Raw genomic sequence first — 20784 nt, 5'->3', positions numbered from 1 at the left:
CGGCTGAGATATCAGCCTGTGGTCCAGGCCCGCAGCCTCCATCTGCCCGCTTCTTCCCCGGCCTCCCCAGGCCTCGCGTCTGCCCAGCCACTTCCTCCAGACTCTGCCTCTCAGAAAGTGCCAAGTTAGCCATCAGAATCTGCCCGCCCACTGCCCTGCCCACTGCCCCGCCCTGCCCCGCATCGGTTCACTGGGAGATGATGAATTTCCTGAAGTAACACTGGTGGCTCTGACACGCAGGATGATGCACCCCAGCCCTTTTTGCTTTTTTTTTTGGTACCAGGGATTGAAATTGGTGGCACTCGGCCACTGAGCCACGTCCCCAGCCCTGTTTTGTGTTTTATTAGAGACAGGGTCTCACTGAGTTGCTCAGGGCCTCGCTAAATTGCTGAGGCTGGCTTTGAACTCGTGATCCTCCTGCCCCAGCCTCCTGAGCTGCTGGGATGACAGGCGCAGGCCACTGCCCCCGGCCCATTTTTTGCTTTTTTGAGTCTTGCTGAGTTGCCAAGGCTGACCTCCAACTCGGGATTCTCCTGCCTTGAGGCTCATTTGAGGCCAATGAAATGACACAGGGATGGTCAGCTTTGGCACTGCGGGTGCCGGCCCTCTTCCTGCCCGTGTTATTGCAGGGCTTGGGGGCTGTGCAGACCGGGCGAGGCGGTGGAGGCCAGGCGAGGTGGTGGCTCTGTGGCTCGGTGGGTCTCTGCACCGCTGTGAGGGTGTGACAGAGCCTTTGGCCTCAGGTCATCGACTGTCCCTGGGTGTGCGCTGTGTGCCCGTGTCTGTGCCTGTGCATGATGGTGGTGTTGTCTGTGTGGTGTCTCACTGACGACCTGTTTGTCCATTTATGGCTGTGCTTGTGGAGTGTTCAGGGGGTCACGGGCGCTCCCTGTGGCCGGGGACCCCCTGCTCATTTTACGTGTGTTGTGCAGTCCTGCAGCGGCCGAGGGCCGGGCTCTGCTTTGTCCTCTTATGGGACACCGTGCCATGGAGGGGGAGCTGCTTTTCCTAGGGGGTGTGCGGGGGGTTCACAGTGCCCTGCCGCAGTGCCCAGTCTGGGTTTGTGGCCTGCCCACGTCCCCTGGGTGTTGGCCTCGGCTCCCGTCCCTACCTCACGCTGGGGACTGGAGCTGGAGCTGGCATGGGGGTCAGGGCAGCTGCGTCCTGGTTCTGCTGTGTCCGGAGCTTGGAGACCCCGGGGCCAGAGGCCTGCCCTTGGCTTTCCCGTGTGTCCCCGGGTCCACGTGAGGCTGTCGTGGAGGGAGGGAGAGCAGCATGGCCGTCCTGAGAGCCTGGGGGTGCCCGTGGCCTTGTCACCCAGGATGCCGCTGTGCGGGTGCTGTGCGGGGCTCTGCGTGTCGGTTTCGAAGCCCACCCTCCTGCTTGGTGTCCTGGTGCCCGGTCCTCCCCGGGGAGGATGCCTGGGGCCTGTCTGGAACCTGGACGGGCTGTAGACGCCTCCTCCTCCCTGAGCGTCTTGAGGTCTCTCGCCCACCCCAGCCCCGGGCTCTGCCTCAGGACATCCTGTTTTGGGGCCTGGCAGGTCCCAGAGCCTCAGGGACTGGAGAGTTCAGTGGAGGGCTTCCTGCTTACAGAGGCCTCTGCCCCTCCCAGTTCTGGAAACCAGACGCAGGGGCACAGACCTGGTGACCAGGGGCCCTCTGTGCTGGACAGAATCCAGGGCGGCCCAGGGGCGTCTGGAGATCACCGAGCTCCCCCAGAGTGATGCCTCCCTGCCCTGGTCAGTGCCCCTTCCTGTTGGGGAGACTGAGGTGCAGGGCCAGGTGGCCTGCCCGAGTTCACTCCCGGGGCCAGGCCCGCGCTCTGTCTGTTCCCGACCCCGGGGCTGAGCCTTCCGGAGGGACTGCTGGGTGCAGGACTGGGGCTGGCGGGAGCTGCATCCCCTGGGGTCCCGCGTGGCTCTCGTCCCGGCAGTGCTGACCTGTAGGCTCCTGGCCAGCGAGGCACACCCGGGCGCCTCCCTCCTGGCCTGTGCCCTCAGGCCGTGTCCTTGCCTTGCAGAAGGACAAGTTCTGCGTCTACGAGGAGTACTGCAGCAACCACGAGAAGGCCCTGCGGCTGCTGGTGGAGCTCAACAAGGCCCCCGCCGCCCGCGCCTTCCTCCTGGTGAGTGTGCCCCGTGCTGTCCCCGGCGCCGTCCCTGGTCCCCGGCGGGGCTCCTGGGTGGGGCGGGCATGGGAGGCTCTTCTCATGGCCAGTGGGAGGCCTTGTCCATCCCAGAGGTTGCATCGAGACCTGGCTCATGCCCAGTGGCCATGAATACTGAGGTGCCGTAAACAGCATGGAAGGGGAGAGCCTGACCACGTTCCAGTAAAACTTCATTTGCAAAATCAGGCTGCAGGCGGTCAGCTCTGCCAGTTCCCAATAAAAACTGCGGCAGTCATAGTTAATAATGGTAATGATGTCGTAGAATAATATTACTAGTATCCTTGGTATCATTAGGGTTATTTGCTTATAATTGAAAGAAAATTTAAATAAAATTGGCTAAGCAAAGTGACAAGAAAAATAACGAGTTCACCTGTGCGGTTTTCTAAGAAGGTCAAGACCTGAGGGGCTTCAGGTACAGCTGAGCCCAGGTGCTCAGATCTCATCGCCAGGATGTGCTCAAGACACAGACTCCACTCTTCTCTGCGTTGTCTTCATGGGGACTTCTGTGACCCCACAATACTAAGGGACTTTCTAAAGTTCATACTTGAAAGGTGACTTAGCTCATCAGAGGTCCAGTCCAGGTCTTTCGCCTCTAAGTCCTCTCTCCCTTCAGTGATGCCCTCCTGTGCTGTTTATTTCATTTTATTTTTCAGTTGTCAATGGACCTTTATTTTATTCATATTTTTTGGTGCTGAGAATCGAACCCAGGGCCTCACACCTGCCAGGCAAGCGCTCTGCCCCTGAGCCCCACCCAGCCCCCGAGCTGGTTTTGATCAGCTGCAGCGAGTTCAGACCTGGAGCGTTGTGGGGACTGTGCACCGGGCCCCCAGGGAGCGGGCCGCGTCATCACAGAGTCCCCGGGCGCAGCCTCCCTAGAGCATCTCCAGGATTCTGGTTCAGAACATTCGCCCCTGGGGCGAGGGGTCTGGCCTGGCCTGGGCCCGGACAGTGTCTGGGGGGCAGGTGGTGGCTGTTTCCTTCTGTCCCAGGCACGTGGCCTGCGCGAGCTGACGTGTCCCCCTCCTGCCCTGTGCCCGCCACAGCCCATGTGTGCACTTGGGTTCATAAAACACTCGGTGCTGACTGCAGAGCTGGGCCCTCCCTGCAGCACAGGACTCAGGGGCCACCTTTCTGCCCCACCTGTCCACTTGGGGCAGCACCGCCTTGCCCCGCCCCACTACCCAGGCCAGGAGCTCCCGGCTCAGCCTCCTGCCCCCGAGCACTCCCCCGGCCACTTGGGGCCTGCGAGGCAGGAGGGTGCCAGGAGGCCAGGCTGAGGAAGGAGCCCCCCTCGGTCCCTGCTGTGCCTTGGTCCCTGCTCTCTCTCGGTCCCTGGTGGGCCAGATGCTCTTTCCAACGGCAGCTGGGCCAGGCCTGCGGGCAGGGGAGGACGCGTGGTGCCAGCGCCGTGCCATCTGTCTCTTCCTCGCCCGTCTCCAGCTCTTGGCCACCTGCAGAAGAACTTTCATGCGCCTGTCGTCAGGTGTCAAAGCCTCAGGGACGACAGAATCTGGCTCTCTGCTCAGGATGTGCGGGCACCCACTGAGTGGCAGGCAGTGTCCTCTGCATTAGTTTTCTTGTCCATTAACTGGTGACAGTTTGTTCATTCATCAGCTTCTTACTGGGCACCTGTGATATGCCAGGGGTCATTCTAAGTCCTGTGACTGCCACAGTGAACAGGGCCAGGCAAGGGCCACCTACCGGGGGGTGCAGGTGATAGGTCACGGGGTACAAAGTTCTCTGGAGGGCGTGAAGCAGGCGGGGGTGGCGGGGTGTCTTGAGGGAGTTGGGACGTGCTGCTGTCTAGGTCGCTCTTTGGAGAAACTGTCTCAGCTCATGTTTAAGCAGAGATGTGGGTTAAGGAGGCGGGCAGGGTGACCTGGAGGTGGGCGTTCCAGGTGGACCAGCTGCAGGTGCCAAGGACCTGAGGTGGGCGTGTGCTCGAGGAACAGCAGCAAGGCCCGGGCAGTGGAGCCAAGAGCCAGAGGAGACAGAGAGGGAAAACCAGCAACGGCAGCCACGTGGTCCTTGGAGAGCCTGAGAGTTTTGAAAACTTCGTCTTCTGTGTGTGTGTGTGTGTGTGTGTGCGTGTGTGCGTGTGTGTGTGTGTGTGTGTGTGTGTAGATGCTGATGAGCCTTTATTTTATTCACTTATCTATATTCTGGGTTAAGAGTCGAACCCAGGGCCTCACACGTTAGACAGTGCCCTGTCCCTAGCCCCAGCCCAGCCCCGAGAAACCTTTTTACTGAGCTGCTTCCAGCACGTGAGTGTCCTTGCAGGGGTGGACACCACACCTGTCTGCCACCACGGGCCACCACGGAGCCCACGGTCGGGACATTCCTTCAGCAGAGGTTCCTCAGGCTCCTCTCAGTCTGCCCTCTGGGCCCCCGGGTGACCTGGCTGTCCCTCTCAGCCAAGGTCGGTTTTTCCCTGAGGACTCTCCCGAATCGGCTTGGGCTCTGGCTGTTTCGTCAACTCCCGCCCGTGAGCTGCGGCCGCGGGATAGCATGGGGCCTTCTCGGGGCTTTTTCTCTGTGCCCTCCTCCTCCCTATAAGGACAGAGTCATGGATTCAGGGTCCCCTCAGTCCCTGTGATAGTAATCACATCTGTCAAGATCCTATTTACCAAATCAGGCCCCATCCTAAGGTTCTGGGGGGACATGGCATTTTGGGGATCACCACTCAAAACCACTGAGGGCTGCTGGAGCCGGAGGCAGTGGCTGAGAACAGGGCCGTGGGGACAGCAGTTGGGTCCCCACAGTGTGAAGGCCTGTGCTGGCTCTGGGGCCTGGAGGAGGCGGCTAGGTGGGCTGCGGGGCGGGGCCGGCCCTGCCCAGGGGGTGCACACTCCACTGTGGGTGGGTCAGGTTCAGGTGCTGTGACAGGCCAGGTGAGGCGGCCATGCCTCTGACCCCAGCAACTTAGGCGGAGGCAGGAGGGAGAGTTTGAGGCCAGCCTCGGCAACTTAGCGAGACCCTGTCTCAAAGTGCAAAAGGGGGCCGGGGGGTAGCCCAGTGACAAAGCGCCCCTGGGTCCAGTGCCAGTGCCAAAAAAAGGAAAAGAAAAGGGCTGTGGCTGTCCTGTGGCTGTCCCGTGGCTGTCCCGTGGCTGTCCAGGCAGGGCGTCGGGCCGGCGGCCAGAGCCAGAGGTGGAGTGGAAGCCAGTCCGAGTGTGCGGTGTGCAGTGGCATTCGAGGCCGGGTCGGGTGGTGTGTGGAGGGGAGGGAGGGGCCGGGGTGGCCTCGAAGTGGCCCCCTCACCTGGACCTCTCTGGGACCTCAGGGGAGCCAGGTCATTCTGGAGAGTGGGGGTGGCACTGTGTGTGCCAGGCTCCTCTCCCTTTTAAGTGAAGGGGGGCATGCAGCTGTGGCCGGATGGTCCTGTGAGGACGCCTTGGTCCTGGACGGAGACCAGCCTTCTGCAGCCAGCCCTGGTCTGTTGGAAAGAGCCCCTGCCTGGGCTCCCTGCCCCCTGCCTGGAACTGACGTCACCAGGGCAGCTGGTGGCCAGCGCTGGCTCAGAGGACAAAGGCCTGAGTGTGGGCAGCGTGGGCCTGGCACCTCCCCGCCGCGGCCCAGGTCCCCGTCTGTGCTGGGGCAGACACGGTGGCGGGAGCAGAGCGGCTCAGCCACCAGGGACCTGGGTGGCAGAGCCGCCCCTCCAAGGAGGAGACACCGTGGGTGCTGCAGGGAGGTGGGGCAGCGCGGGTGCCTGGGCCCCGTGTCTGTGCCAGGCTTCCCCAGGATGATGGGGGACCCCATCCCAGGATCTGTCCTCTGCCAGTCTCTGGGGAGGTGCGGAAGAGGAGGGCTGAGCCGCTCGGGGAGGAGTGCTGGCAGCCTGTCCGCGTGTGTCCACTGTGCATGGCGTGAGCCTTGGGGACCCAAGACCGTCCACTGTAGACATTAATAACTCAGGCTCCCATCACCCAAAAAATGGCCTTAGGTTGGAGCCCCCTCCCCACCAGGAGAGGACAGTCCCTAGAGGGTGATGATGGCCGGGTGGAATGGTGGCCTACAGGGGGACCCAGGAGGAGGGGGTCCTGGCCTGGGAGTCCAGGTGGGGGCTGGGAAGCAGCATCGAGGTTCCAAGCCCAGGGCCCTCGTCGGCTGCCTGCTCCGTGCCACCTCTGTGGCCCGCTGGTTCTGGGGTGACTGATGGGGTGACCTGTATGACAGGCTGAACCTCCCAAACTCCAGAGCTCCGAGCTGCGACACGGGAAGAGCAAGTCTCAGTGTGCAGGGGCTCAGTGGGCAGGGCCGGAGCCCTGGGCTCCCGGGAGGCCCCGCCCTGGCCAGCAGTGCCCACGTCCCTAGCTGTGGGGAGGGGATCCTGGCGCACGCAGCCTCTGCTCTTCCTCTGCTGCCCAGGGTGCGCTTCTGGGGCTCCCCGCGTGGCCCTGTGGGGTGCACTCCTGGGGTCACCACGTGGCCCTGTGGGGTGCGCTTCTGGGGTCACCACGTGGCTGTGTGGGGTGTGCTTCTGGACCATGTGAATCCCTGGCGGCCCGACGTCCACAGAGAGGCAAGTGTCCCTACCTTCCAGCTGGGGGCCAGCCAGGGCGCCTCTCAGTTCTTGCTCTTTGGAACGAGGCCATTTGGCCGGTCTGGGCTCCTGTCCCCTGTCCGCTGTCCCCTGCTACGTGTGTGGTGAAGTCTCCCTTCACCAGGACTCAGCTGGCTTCTCTGCAGAGGGCCAGTAGTGACGTCTCAGGTCTCCCAATGGTTTGGTCTCTTCTGCAGCCGCTGGCCTCTGCCTCCACGTTGGGAAGCGGCCATAGGAGGCGTCAGTGGATGTGTCTACGAGACTTCCAGCCAGGGGCAGCAGGACGGGGCCCACGGTCCACCACCCCCGTGTGGCCTCACCTCTCCTGGGGTCATGAATTTTCTTTCTTGGCGCTGCTTTACGATTCCTTGGGGACGTGAGGGCACCCGGTCCTGTGCTGCCCTTGGTGAGTTAACGAGGGTCTCTGTTCCTTTGCAGAGCTGTATGCTGCTGGGAGGCCGGAAGACCACGGACATCCCCCTGGAGGGCTACCTGCTGTCTCCCATCCAGCGGATCTGCAAGTACCCGCTGCTGCTCAAGGTGAGCCGCGCCCTTCCAGCCACGGCTTCCCAGAGGGAGGAGAGGTGGCGCCCAGCCCAGGACTGGGCACAAGGGCCCTTCACCACGCTCTGTTCCTGGGAAGCAGGGAATGAGGAGGCACAGGGCCTGGGTTGGCAGCCAACAGCCGTCCACGGCCTGCATGTCCTGCCCTGCCCAGCAACTGGTCCAGCCTGGGTCTTGCAGGCAGTGACCTGCCGCGGCTCAGAAGCTCCGGTGGCACCTGGGTATTGGTGGCGCGGGGACCAGCACGGCCCGCAGCGCTGCTTCTCCAGACACACTTGGTGGCTATGCTGTGGGGCGCGATGGGCAGCCTGCGTCCCCCAGAGCCAGCCGCTGGGCCTGGGTCGCTGGCCATGAGCGAAGCATGGCGTCACAGTTTTAAAGGGTCATAAACAGGACAAAGAACAGAAGCCATCTGTGGCCAGCGGAGCCTGAGGGTCGACACCCGGTCCTCACAGAGACACTGGGCTGCCCTTGGGCCAGAGCCGGGCTTCGCAGGCAGAGGCCTCTGGGTGTGGTTCCAGCCCTGCCGTGACCCTGTGACCTGGAGAGGCCACACCGTGGCCTGTGCCTCAGTGTCTCGTGGTCACCCAGGGTTCCGTCAACAGGGCTTCCAGGTTGTTGTGATGGTCCAGGTGGGAGCAGCCCGCGAGGTGGACCCTGCGGCGAGCCCCGTTTTGGGGATGAGGTGGGTGGGAGCGAGCCGCTGTCGCGGCCTCATGGCGGGAGCCAGGGAGGCCATGGACGGGCTCCTTTAGACCCCGCCCACCTCAGGCACAGGCCTGTTGGGGCCATTGGTGGCCAGGGTCCTGGGTGTCGGGGTGCAGAGCTCAGTTCCCTATCAGGGCCTGGGGGACAGGTGGCCCTGTGGCTCGTCTCCTGCTTTCCTGGCATCAAATCCTGGAACTGATGACCTGTGGCCACCAGCTGCCACCCAGGTCCACCGAGGGGTGTTCACTGTTTGGTTCCTGCTGGCCCTCTGCCTCCAGCTGTTTATGGGGTGGGGACAGGCGTGCTGGGCATGCCTGTCCAGCAGGGCAGCAGGACAGTCCCCTGTGGCGACACGCCACACCCCCCGCCTCTCAGAACTGCGCAGTGTCCTGGTCCCTGGCACCCACAGCAGGAGGTGTGCATCAGCAGACCGCCTCTCATCCCTGTCACACGTCCCATGAGCCTGAGCAGCTGAGCTGGACTGCCTGTCCCCTCCCGGACACCACACCGCAGCTGTCCTGTGGGCCCTGGAGCCTGGGTGGTGTGGACGCAGGGCCGAGGAGCCGGTGGGGAGGGAGAGGAGCGAGGCGGCCTCCTCGGGAGCAGCCCTGCAGTGCCTGAGCGTCGCCCAAGAACAGCCGGAACCTTCTATGGAGGCCCCTCGGCCAGCCCAGGAGGCGCCAGCATTCCCAGGCTCCGAGGGTTCCCATCAGCGTTTCTAGGAAGTGACTCAGGCCTGGTGACACCTCTGGCGCACAGATGGCCCTGGGTACTGGCCGGCACCAAGCCCCTTGTTCCCCAAAGGCACTGGCTCTTGCTGGGCTCCTGCTGTGCAGGGGTGGTAGGCACAGCCCCGGAGTCACCGTCACAGACAGGACAGTGCGCCCTGCTCGCAGCCTCCAGTGCTGGGCCTGATGTAGCAGGAGCGAGTGGGTGGCCACGGGCTCAGCCTGTGAGGGGGCGCTGCTGCCTCTGCCCTGCTGTGCCCCCCGTGCCGTGCCCCACCCCCGTGCTGTGCCCCTCGCCTCCCCGACCTCTCCTAGGTGGCCTTGTCTTCCCACTCAGGGTGTGTCACTGTCCCCAGAAGGAGCTTAGAACATTCCCATCACCCAGAAAACCCCAGGCCTGTGGGCGGCCGCTCCCCGTTCCCCCTTCTTGGTGGACAGTGACCTCCTCCTGCTCCGCTGTGAAGGGAGCTGCTCTGGGTGCTCTGGGTGGCACCGCACTGTCTGTCCCCCGCGGCTGGCTGCCTCAACCTGTACGGCACGGTCCAGGCCCGTCGTGCCATGACGTGGGTGCACACCCTGTCCACCCACGGCTGAGTCGCCGCCAGAGTCCTTGTGCTTCCTGGCTGTAGGAGCGGGGATGTCGCACGCGCAATGTGGGTGCCTCAGTCTCAGTGCTGCTGACTGCAGCCCACGCCTCTTCCCGTGCCCCGTGCCCTGGCTCTTCCTCCTGCCTATCACTTTCTCCCCTTAGGGGATTGACGGCCTCTCCTGCTAAATTTGAGTTTCCTCACTGTCCAACCTGCAAGGCCGGGCTCCTCTTGGTGGCGTCTGCCCCTCCCTCCCTTGCTCTGCCTACCCACACCTGCCTCCTGCAAGTTCTCTGAGCACAGCAGCAGCTGTCTGCCCCAGGCCCTTTGCACTTGCTGTTTCCCAGCTCCCTAGTCTTCCTCAGGCCTCTGCTGCTCAGATGTCCCCACCTCAGGGACGCCTTCCTTGTTCACTGAGCTGCAGATGAGTGCTCGGCACCTCGCCTGCTCCACTTGGCTTCTGTCCTGGGACCCTCGGTGCCTGGGTGGGTGTTCTTGTCCCTCTTGGGGTGTCGGTTCCTGAGGGAGGTCGGGCAGCCCCCTCCCCAGCGCCTGGAACGGTGCTTGGCACCCAGGAGAGGCCCGGCAGCTCACGGAGCGAGTGTGGAAATGCCACCCAGGGTTGCCGGCTGCTTCCACGTCAGGAACTGGACTGCCGTGTGGACGCGCCTGAGGCCAGCCAGCCTGAGTGGCCGCTCGTCAGCAGGGCTGCGCAGGGCACACGGGGGGCGGGGCAGCTTGTGCTGGGCTTGCGCTGGGAGGCTGGTCCCTGCCCAGTCCCTGGTGTGTCCGCATCTCCTGTGCCTGGTGCTGAGCTGACGTTGGCTGTCCTTGGTCCCCCCAGCTGCAGGATGTGGCCTAGACCAGGTCAGCACCCTTGGGGTGCAGTGGGAAGGGACGGCCTCAGTTCTCGGTGTGCACATGTCACGGTGCTCTGCAGGACTGCGGGGGACACGAGGGACCTTGTGCAGGGGAGGGACTGGCGGAGGGGGGCCAGCCGGGCTGAGCCACGAGGGAGGATGCGCTTGCTTATCTCTGTCCCCCTGGCTGCTCCTGGGAGATCTGCGGCACCCGGGCTCTCAGCAGCCAGCCTCCGGGACAATGGCGACGTCCGGTCGTGACGGCCACGTGGACGCCATGGTCTCGTGGGATGGTGGTACCCTGGGAGCTCACCGGTGTCCTTTAGTGGCTCCTGCCGTCTGTGGAGCAGCTGTTCCGTGCCAGGCACTGTCCTGGGTCCTGGAAGTGCAGGACAGCCCGAGCCTGCTGTGGGGCCTGACCCTCCGGAGGTGGACAGCAGCGGGCGGAGCCAGGGTGACCTTGGGTGTGCAGTGTGGCCACTGTGCTTGGGCTGCACCCTGCAGGTCAGGGCTCCGAGTGGCCGGGAAGCGTCCTCTGGGCAGAAGGGCCAGACGAGTGCCGCCCTGGGCAGGATGCGCCTGGGTGTAGGGCAGGGACCTTCCTGGGGGGTGGACAGGGAGGGAGTGGCTCTGTCATGGGCGGTTGCACAGGGCCTGGGGCCACTCTGGGTCTTTGTCCCCCAGGGCGTGGGAATCCTAGGGAGGTGTTGCGACCTGCCTGGGGACCTGAGCTGGCTGCCTGGGGGACTGGAGGGTGGGTGCTGGGGACAGGCTGCGGCACCTGAGGAGGTCACTTCCTGTGCCCTGCCTGTCCCGCCGGGTGTCTCTGAACTGCCTTGTGGAGTGCGTGCTGTGGTCTGGCTCGAGGTCCTCTCTGGACTTTCCCTCTGACACCGATGCTGGGAAGCCCACCGCCTCCTGCAGGCCCGTGTCGTCGTGTCCAGCTGAGGGGGCAGGACTGGAGGTCTCTTCTGCGGCCTTGTGCCCTGGTTCCTGTCTTCCCGACCAGTGCCCGGCCTCCACCCGGCCTCTGGGCTGCCTCTGCGACGTGCTGATGTCCTCAGTGCCTGAGCTGTGGGCGGCCACGGAGAGCAAGTGACTCACTGCCAGGTACTGAGGGTGACGGCCCCGTCCCAGGGTCGTCTGCCTGGTCCCTGCAGCTGCGTGGCTTCTCTGGACTCGGGTTTTCCGCCGTGACCGTCTGTGCTCTGACCACCGCGAGTCCAGACCTTGCAGGCTCCAACAGTGAGCCCCGGCTGGCATGCCGTGCGGGGGCTCGTCCCCACCCTCGTGGCCCTGAGGGCCTCTTCCTTGCCCCCCACTTTGGCCCCGTCTGGTCCTGGCTGAGCAGCTCGTTCCTGTTTCTCCCACTGAACCGGATCTCAGTCACCCCAGCCACCGTCCCCCGTGCCGTGTCCCTGATTCCTCCTGAGACCTGGCTCCACCGGCGGGGACGGGAGCAGGCCATGACTGTGACGGAGTGTCCCGGGGCTCCCTGGGCAGCTGGAGCAGAGCCCTGAGCGCTGCAGCTGGGGTCCCTGGAGCTTCAGGCCAGGGCCACACCTGCCCCTGCCGGCAGTGACCAGGTGTGGAGGGCGAGGGCCGTGGCCGCCCGAGGGCAGCGTCCCCTTGGCACCACCAGCTGAGGGGCAGGTAGAGGCCGCCCAGGGCCACCAGGGCCTGAGCTCAGTGGAGAGCTGGGGCACCTGGAGCTGCTGCCCGTGGCACGTAACACTGCCCAGCAGGGGCCTGCTCCAGCCCGGGCCTCTCCTGCCTCCTGCTCTCCCGGTGGGAGGAGGCGTCTTTAGGACTCACAGGTGGCTTCTCCTCTGTCCCCCTGGCCACCAGCCCCCAAGGCTGCAGTGTCTTGGACCCGCGGCCCAGGCCACAGGAGTCACATCAGAAACACGTGCGTGTCCCCTGCCCAGGAGCCATTCAGCTTCGGGGCCGGCCGCTGCGGTTCTGGGTCTTCCTGGCCCCGACGGCTCTTGCTTCTTTTCCGTTTTTCATTTTACTTAAGCGGTGTGTGGAGGGGTACCAGCGCCTCAGCATCTGTGCCCTGCTGTCCTGGGGATGGCAGGAGGGGACCCAGACTGTGAGTCCTGGAGAGTGTCAGCCTTCCTGAGCTTGGAGGGTGGACCCTGGGCAGAGCAGGGGGTTAGGGACCAGAGGCAGCCGGGCCTCCCGGAGATGGCCTTGGCGTCCCCAGGTGTTACTCCAAATGGTCCAGACCCCGGGTGACACCCCTCTCTGTGGAGGGGACAGTGTGTCTTTCCCACCCCTGAGTCCCCTTTTGGGCCCCCACCAGCCTCAAGTCACAGGGAATAGTGGCCATTGTCACATCTTCCAGGGACAAACCCAGCTTCGTTTTCACGGGTCTGTCCTGTGCTTCTGCTGACAGCGGCTGAGAACTTAATTGTTTTATGACCTTGAAAAATATAGACTTTGAAAACCAAATGGCAACTTGCTGATTCAAACAGGAGAGGAAATGCTGGGCCCAGTGGTGCAGGCCTGTGATCCCCGAGACTCGGAGGCTGAGGCAGGAGGATCCCAAGTTTGAGGCCAGCCTCAACAGCTGAGTGAGGCCCTGTCTCAAAGCAAAGGGGACGTGGTTCATTGATAGAGCCGCCCTGGTTCAGCACTGGGGGCGAAATGGAGGAAAAAATAAAAAAACAGAATGAAGCATACAGAGTGGCAGGGAGCGAAGACCCGGGCAGCCTGCGGCCAGCCAGCTGCTCCCGCGGCTCTTGAGGCTGCCAGGCCAGCTTTCGGCCTCCCTGGGCTGTTTCCTTGGACGGCTTTTTCAGGTGGCCTCCTGAGTCCCCAGGACAAGAGCCGGCTTCGGCCTCACCAGGACCCCGCCTGCAGGAGGCCTGGGCAGGAGCAGCAGGGACACCGCCCCCCAGCCCCTGGCTGGTCAAGCTTCCTCTGGGCCCTTTGGTTCCCCTGCCCCTGGGCCTGGCTCAGCAGGTGGCCGAGCTCCCAGGGCCGGGTTGGCTGCCCGTCCGCCAGGACAGTTTGTCCTGGAGCTGGAGCCCCTGTCCCGATGGCCCTGTGGCCTTGACGCGGTGGGAGACATAAGCCCACGAGTTTGAGACCAGCCTGGGCAACACAGTGAGCCGCTGTCCCCAAAATCACGTAAATAATCAATAAAAGAACTTGGAAGCCGCTGCCCTTTCGGTCCCCCAGCAGGGTCAGAGTCCTGTTTCCTGCCCTGTCACTGTTCTTCTCCTGGTTGTGTCTGTTCTAGTGGGTGTGAAAGGGGATCTCACGTGGCTTCGTTTTGCATTTCTCCAGGGATGAGTGACCCTGGGCTCCTTTTCATCTGCTCGGTGTCCGTTTGCACGTCTACTGTGGGGAAAAGCTTGTTCAAACCTGTTGCCCGTTTTTAAGTAGCATTATTTGTGTTTTTTTGTTCAATAGCAAATGCTCTTTACATACGCTAGACACCAGTCCGTCTCAGGTTCGTAATGTGCATCATTCTCTTGCCCCCTAGAGGTTGTCTTCCCGCTTTCTTGACAATACCCTTGGAAACACTCAAGTCTTTAATTTTGATGAAGTCTAGGGTGACACTTTTTTAGTTGTATTTGACGTCCTGTCTGAGGACACTTTGCTAACCTGAGGTCACAAACATCTACTCCTGCGTTTTCCTAACAGACTCTACTTCCAGCTCCTGTGCTGAGGCTTGGGCTGCGTTTGAGTAGGCTGTTGGGTGACCTGCTGGCCCTGGTGTCTAGTGGTCCTGGCACTGTTTGTTGGAAGACGGTTCTCTCTAACCGACTCCACACGTAAGGTCTTGTGAGGTCTTGTTCTGGATCCCAGTTCTCCAGGCCTGTCCATCTACGGCACCGTGTGCCTCTTACGAGCTTGAAAAGGGAGGACTGTGGGGGAGGAAGTGGCACGTGCAAAGCCGAGGCACGGATATGCTCCCCTGCGAATGGAGGCCACACAGCCGGCGTCCCCCACAGCTCTGGCCAGCCTTGGGCCTGGCCACATCTTGCTTGGTTTCTCCCCCAGCCCAGTGCTGACCGGGGCAGGAGCAGAGGCGGGGGCAGCCAGACAAAAAGGGGAAGTGGCGTTTTTCTCATTTTTACTAACAGCCAGTGTTGGCCCCTGGAGGGGGCCCGTCGGCGGAGGGTCACTGCAGCGTCCCCTTCTGGGGTCTGGGATGGGTGTGGTGGCAGTGGCTGCCACCGTCCTGCAGCCCACCCCCACTCACCTGGAGCTGGCCGGCCTCTTGGGCCTCAGGTCCAGACGCTCAGAGCTGCTCATCTGCAGACGTGTGATGGGGTGGCTTTGGGGACGTGGACAGGTGACAGGTGATGACCACCAGGTCCTGGCCTTCTGGTGTGCCTGATCGTGGACGTACCTGCAGCGGGCTATGGGCTCCACAGGGCCTTGGGCAGAGGGGCTCCCTCCCAGGCCACCTCTGTCTCTTGCTGGACATCTGCCGTGGCCGCCAACCGTCTCCTGCCCTCTGTGCACTCTGCACCTGTGTTCTCTCAGCCACCAGAGGGTCCCTGAAGGGGACAGGTGGATGGTGTGGCCTCATTCACAGCCCTGTCGCCCTGTCACCTCCCATGCTCCTGGACGGAACTGGGTGCCCCTGGCCTCCGAGGCTCGTCCGACTGCATCGTCCACCTCCCTCCTTCCCTGCGCTGCGGCCTCGTGGCCTCCGCTTCAAGTCCTCCCCTTCCGAGCGCTTTCCCGCAGAGTCCAGCTCCGCTGCCAGGCCTGTCCTCAGAGGCCCTGCGCCCCGACACGTCCCTCCTCTGCGCCCCCCCACGTCCCTCCCCCCATGCACTCCCACACGTCTCTCCCCCTTGTACCCCCGGCACGTTCCTCCCCCCCCCCCGTACCCCCGGCACATCCCTCCCCCTTCCCCTGCACTCTGCACCCCCGCACGTCCCTCCCCCCTCCCCTGCACCCCTGCATGTCCCCCCCCCCCCGTACCCCCCGGCACATCCTCCCCCCGCGTTCTGCAGCCCCCCCACTCTCACCAACCACATAAATGATCATTACTCATGTCAATAGGTGCTAGTTGCCTCTGTGCCGTGAGGCAGGCGTTGATTTGAGAGGAAGGCATTTCTAGGAAACGTTTAAAAGGTCATAAACAGCACAGGGACTCAAAATGCCAACTCTGGGGCCAGACTGGTTGGACTCATGATCTGCTGTGTGACCTTGGACAGCTGACCCCACCTGGCGGGGTCGATGTGAGGGTCGGCTGGGGGCAGGAGTTTGTGTGCTCCTCTGTGGGTACCTCCGCCTCCCCTCCCGCGGACACAGCCCTGGGCCTGGGCAGGAGCTCAGTGGACCCTGGGGTCCTGGGCACAGGCGTCTGGGCCTGGGGAAGGGGCCGGTCCTCAGGGAAGCAGGGCTCATTTCTGGGCGGCCCAGGGGCGGCAAGTGGCCGGGGCTTTGCAGTGCGTGTTCCGCAGGAGCCCTGCGGGGCGACAGGGGCTCATGGTGCAGGTCTCCTCACAGACACCAGGAGAGCTGCATGTGTTGAGCACTTGCTGTATGCGTACGGTGCTTTCCGTAGTGTCTGGTTCGCCTCTGCCGATGTCCCAGTCCCAGTCCACACCCCCCGTCTTTCTCCTCGGAGGCCCTGTCCTCTCGCTGGGCCTGCGCTCTGCGGCTGCTCGGGGAGGTCACAGCAGGACCTGCCTCGAGCCCCGAGCGAAGCCTTCGCCACCGTCATCGCCAGCGTCCTTGTTGCTGGTGTGCGATGGGGAAGCTGAGGCTCAGGAGGGCCGTGGCTGGCCCCAGCTCCCAGGGGCTCCCCCAGGAGCAGGGCAGACCTGACCCGAGAGAGCGGGGAGGCGGACAGGCTGGGCACGCGTCTGGGCACTTGCTGAAGGGAACTTCCTGTGCTGGTGCTGTCCAGAGGCGGGCGGGCGGGCTGGCCCGGAGGAGGGGCCTGAAGCTCTTGCCCCGTATCTGAGGCCTGGCACGTCCCTGCCCCTGAGTCCCCCACCATGCCCAGCAGTGCCCGCCTGTGATCAAGGCTGGCCTAGCGTCCCGCGCGTCCCAGCCTGTGCCTGAGGTGGGGGCTGAACTGACAGAAGGGGCGGGTGGCTGGGGTGAGCCTCACACGCCCATCTTGAGTCCCCTAGGCCAGGGGTGTCTTGCGGTGCTGGGGATGGAACCCAGGGCCTCGTGCATGCTGGGCAAACCCTGCGCCACCGAGCTGCATCCCCAGCCCCAAGACATGTTTTATGCCCATTTCACTAAGAAAACTGGGGCTGGGGCAGGATCCGTGGCCACCTCCGTGACCTGCCCTTCTCCTGTCTCTGTGTCTGTCTTTCCTCCTCCAGAGGCACTGGCTCCTCGCTGTGCTTGTTTTATACCACTCGTGCCCCTGCCCCAGGTCCCTTGCACGTGCTGGTCCCTCTGCCCTGACACTCCTCCCTCATATTATTACAGGTCCCCCTCACTTCAGCCCGTGGCTGCTCGGATGTGAGCTCCTTGAGGGTCTCCCCGACCTCCCTGTTTGAAGTCACCTGCCCCAAACCCTGGTCTGCTTGGTCTTGTGTGTGTCCCTGCTTGGAGCTGGTTCTGTCCGTGACTCTGCTCCACTAGGACGTGCTGTCCACCAGGCGAGGAGGTTCATCTCCAGACCCTAGCTCTCTGCCTGCCATCGAGGAGGTGCTTGGGTGGCCTTTATAGGAGTGCACGAGTGACGTTCCCAGCCCAGGTCACACCGGCCCCACTAGGCCCCCACTGACGTCTCCCTCCTGCCTCTGCCCTGCCCAGGAGCTGGCCAAGAGGACCCCAGGCAAGCACCCCGACCACCCGGCGGTGCAGAGCGCCCTGCAGGCCATGAAGACCGTTTGCTCCAACATCAACGAGACCAAGCGGCAGATGGAGAAGCTGGAAGCCCTGGAGCAGCTGCAGTCCCACATCGAGGGCTGGGAGGTGCGTGCGGTGGCGGGATCCTGCCTGGAGGGGCCGGGTGGGCACAGCTGCAGGGTGAACTGGAGCCCGGGCAGGCTGGGCCCCGTGTTCTGCTTCTCTAATATAATGTTTATAAGAAAACTGTTTAGCTTTTCCCCAATTAAATCCAAGTAATTCAGATCAGAAGTTTCTCTTGAAAAACTGGTGACGCTGGGTGTGAGTGTCCCATGGCAGCAGCTGCTGAGCCTCTGATCCTTCGCAGCCCCCAGCTCCCCACTTATCTGTGGGCCTGGAGCCAGGGTCCACTGCAGGACAGAGCTCTGGCTGGCCACTTCCTGCTGGCGACTCCAGAGCCTTGTCTTCAGCTGCCGTGTGGCGGTGCTCGGTGGTGCTGTCCCGCGGTTCCCAGGACCTCCACCCGGCCTTCCTCGCGTGATGGGAAGTTCCCGGAGGCTGTGGGGGACTGGGGGTGCTGGTCAGCCCAGTCGAGTGGGGGTCAGGCGTGGGTCAGGCTCTGGGCGAGGCCTTCTGGCTCTGCAGGCCCTGGGGTCCCCAGCCGGTGGCTCTTGCTGTGTGAGGGCCCTAGTGTTCCTTCCTGCGCTGGGGCAGCCGGGCGCTACGGCATGGTGAGGGTCGGCCGTGTTCGGGGCAGCGGGTTCCGCCCTGGCACCTGCATGGCCCTGCCCTCCTGCGGGTCTTCTGCCGGGGAGGGTGGAGGACAGAGCCCCTTTCCCAGACTCCCTTGCAGCTTGGGTTTGGGGTGTGGTTTGGGGTTCGGCTGAGATCTGACCCAGCTGCTTGACCTCTGGAGGGTGGAGGCCACCGCTGCTCTTTGTGTGACCACGCGGCCAAGGCTTCTGGGGCGGCGCCAGCCGAGGGCCCAGGTCCCAGCTCCTGGAGTCGGGGTGGCAGTGGGCACCCCAGGCCTGGGACAGCTTTGCAGGTGGCCCTGCCGGGTGTCCAGACGCGCCTGGGCAGCGTCCCTGTGAGTGCCACACGGACAGGCGGGGCTCTGATTGCTTCACACCCTGCGGGGGGTGGGGTGGGGGGGGACTGCTGGTGTCCTGCGGGTCTCCTGCATTCGGCTCTCTGGCCCTTCAGTGACTGACCCTCCGCCCTCCCTGCCCACGATGCCTCCCTCTGCTCTGCTCCCTGCCGCTGACCTGCCGCTGCTCAGGTTAGCCATCAGCGCACCTTTCTGAGGATTCCGCCTCGGCCTCGTGGTGTCATAGCCCGAGCTCTGAGAGCGCCCTGGTCTTTCCCGTGTGGCTCCGTGAAGGTTGTGGGTTCAAAGCTGGAGGAGGTGGCCTGGCCTGGGCAACGAGAGGCCCCCGTGGGAGAAAGTATTTTTCAAAAGACACAGAAAAAAATTTTCCTTTCATCTCATTGGCCAAGAGTGGGTCACATGGCCACTTTCAAGAACAAATAGAGTTGTTTCATGTAAGATGCTGTCTGTTTGGGCTTTGAGCTTCCTGACAGCCAAGGTAAAAAGAGCAGCACACCTCACTTACCGAACACTGATGTCAAAAAGGGGGGAAGTGACGGTCTTTCTGAAAAATCAAGAGTCTCCTGGCCACTTTCTCAGTGGGCCCCAGTGCAGGGACATTGGGCGGGCTCCTTGGAAGCCAGGGCAAGGTGATTTCCAGAAGCATCACGGGAACCTGAGGAGACAGGAGAGAAAGCCTCAAGCCCTTCCTCCCCCTGAAAATCCACCCTCGGGGGTTCGGGCCCTTGTGTGGTCACTGCTTCTGGGTCCAGTTAGGAAGCACTTGACCTCAGTGAGAACTGCTCCAGTATTGAGCACCTACTGCATGCTCCCAATGTTACAGGGACGGTACTGTTACTGTCCCCCCGCCGTCCCCAGCCACGCCACCTGGGCCTCCCGATGTGCAGGAAGCTTCACGCTCCGGTCACTCAGCAGGGAGGGCTGGCAGGGTCCAGCGTCCATGCCCGTCCCCACGCACAGCTGTGGCTAGAGTGACTGCCCACACCACGCTGGGCCCGGTGGTGTCCGTGCCGTGTTCATCTGCTCTGCAAGCCCTTACTGAGCACCTACTGTGTACTGGGGAGTTGTGGGTGCTGGGCATACAGTGGCATATGCTTATGCAGGTGGCACTCCTGTGGGGAGACAGGACGAGCTGTCGGTGAGCAGGCGCCCAGCCCAGCACCCCAGTGGGCCCCTTGAGCACTGAGCTCCCTCAGTCTCCCAGCCCCTCCTGGCCGTGCTGCTCGCCCGCAGGTGGAAGCCCCCACCACCGTGTGCTGGTGTCCGTCTGCTGTGGGATGCAGTAGGCTCTTTTGGGGCTCAGGGAGGTGGGAAGGGAAGTCTGTGCCCGCTGCTTTCCTGGATTGGCCTGCTCATCCTCTGCCTGCCCTTCCTCTCCCAGGGCTCCAACCTCACGGACATCTGCACCCAGCTCCTCCTGCAGGGGACTTTGTTGAAAATCTCTGCGGGTAACATCCAGGAAAGGGCCTTCTTCCTGTTCGACAACCTCCTGGTCTACTGCAAGCGGAAGTCCAGGTGACTTGCTGGGGAGGCTGGTGCCTTGGCTGCCCCCGTGGGCCAGGAGGCGGGGCAGGGCCAACCTGCTACTTCCCTGAGGTGATGTCTTGGACTTCTTCCATGACTTGAGGGGTTTGTTCTAAATCCATACTGAGCGCCATATACGCTATTATAAAATGAATTTAAATAGTGCCTTTATTTAACCTGACGTAGCCACAAATATAATGTGATATTTAGTTGTAACTATATATATATATATACACGTACATATACATGTGCACATATATACATACGTATACATAAAACAGTAAGTCGATTTGAAAACTTGGGGTGCAGGTCACCCTCAGCACCCCTTAGTTTTTATATTTTATTTAGAGACAGCGTCTCGCTGAGTTGGGGCCTTAAGTTGCAGAGGCTGGCCTTAAACTTGTGATTCTCCTGCCTCAGCCTCCGGAGCCACTGGGATTACAGGTGTGCTCCCTGGGCCTGGTTGAGCCTCTGATTCTGAAGGAGCTCAGAGCACTGTGTCGGAGACCTCCCCCACCCACGTCCCAGACAGGCAGCGTCCTGCGAGTCCCCGCAGGGACCAAAGTCAGCAGGCACCTGGCTGCTTCTCCAGGTTGGAGGGCTGTGCACACCTGCCTGCTGAGAGCCTGGCACCAGGCAGCGAGCCGCCTCTGATCGGGAGTAGAGAGTGGAGCCCGGGGGCCTGGGGATTGGGCAGTGGTGAGGGGAGTCCCAGCCCCCCTGGTGTGGCCACAGGAAGCGCCTGAAGCAGCCGTTTCCCACCCGCTCCATCCAGCCACCTGCAGACCTCCAGCCACCCACCCTCCTCCACCGGCCTGGCACACCTCACCCTGCACCCGCTACCCTCCCTCTACCCACCCGCTACCCCAGCCCCGAGCATGCACACCACCCCTCACAAACACTGTGCTGTGCGTCCCCTCCCGCTGGGCTCCAGGAAGAGCAGGGCGCTCCGAGGGCGGGGCAGAGGGGACGGTGGCATGTTCAGACCGTCCTCAGAAACTCAGCGAGGCCCTGAGCAGCTCGGGAGGGCTGGGCTGGAGCTCAGTGGTCAGTACCCCTGGGTTCAATCCCCAGCACCCAGCACCCCAAAAAAGCAGGAGGCTTTTAAAAGCCCACCCTGCGAGTTGCCCAGGGCCAACTACGGCCCAGAGGGCTCACGGCTCCGTGCCAGCTGCCTGCTTAGTGTGTCGCAGTCC

The 20784-nt window shown here is 63.0% G+C and overlaps 1 pseudogene across 1 annotated transcript in view; it reads left to right on the top strand.

Annotated features, from left to right (window-relative positions):
* Positions 1 to 20784, top strand: part of LOC308631619 (phosphatidylinositol 3,4,5-trisphosphate-dependent Rac exchanger 1 protein-like) — a 75362-nt pseudogene that overhangs the window by 5781 nt on the left and 48797 nt on the right. Inside the window, exons 4-7 of the transcript XR_014024316.1 lie at positions 2023 to 2127; positions 7153 to 7254; positions 16918 to 17079; positions 19446 to 19579. The product of XR_014024316.1 is annotated as a phosphatidylinositol 3,4,5-trisphosphate-dependent Rac exchanger 1 protein-like (transcript). The remainder of the gene's footprint in view (positions 1 to 2022; positions 2128 to 7152; positions 7255 to 16917; positions 17080 to 19445; positions 19580 to 20784) is intronic.

The sequence above is a fragment of the Spermophilus citellus genome (assembly GCF_964194105.1).
Source record: "Spermophilus citellus genome assembly, chromosome: 12".
Taxonomy (NCBI): Eukaryota; Metazoa; Chordata; class Mammalia; order Rodentia; family Sciuridae; genus Spermophilus; species Spermophilus citellus.
This window is presented reverse-complemented; position numbering and strand designations above follow the sequence as displayed.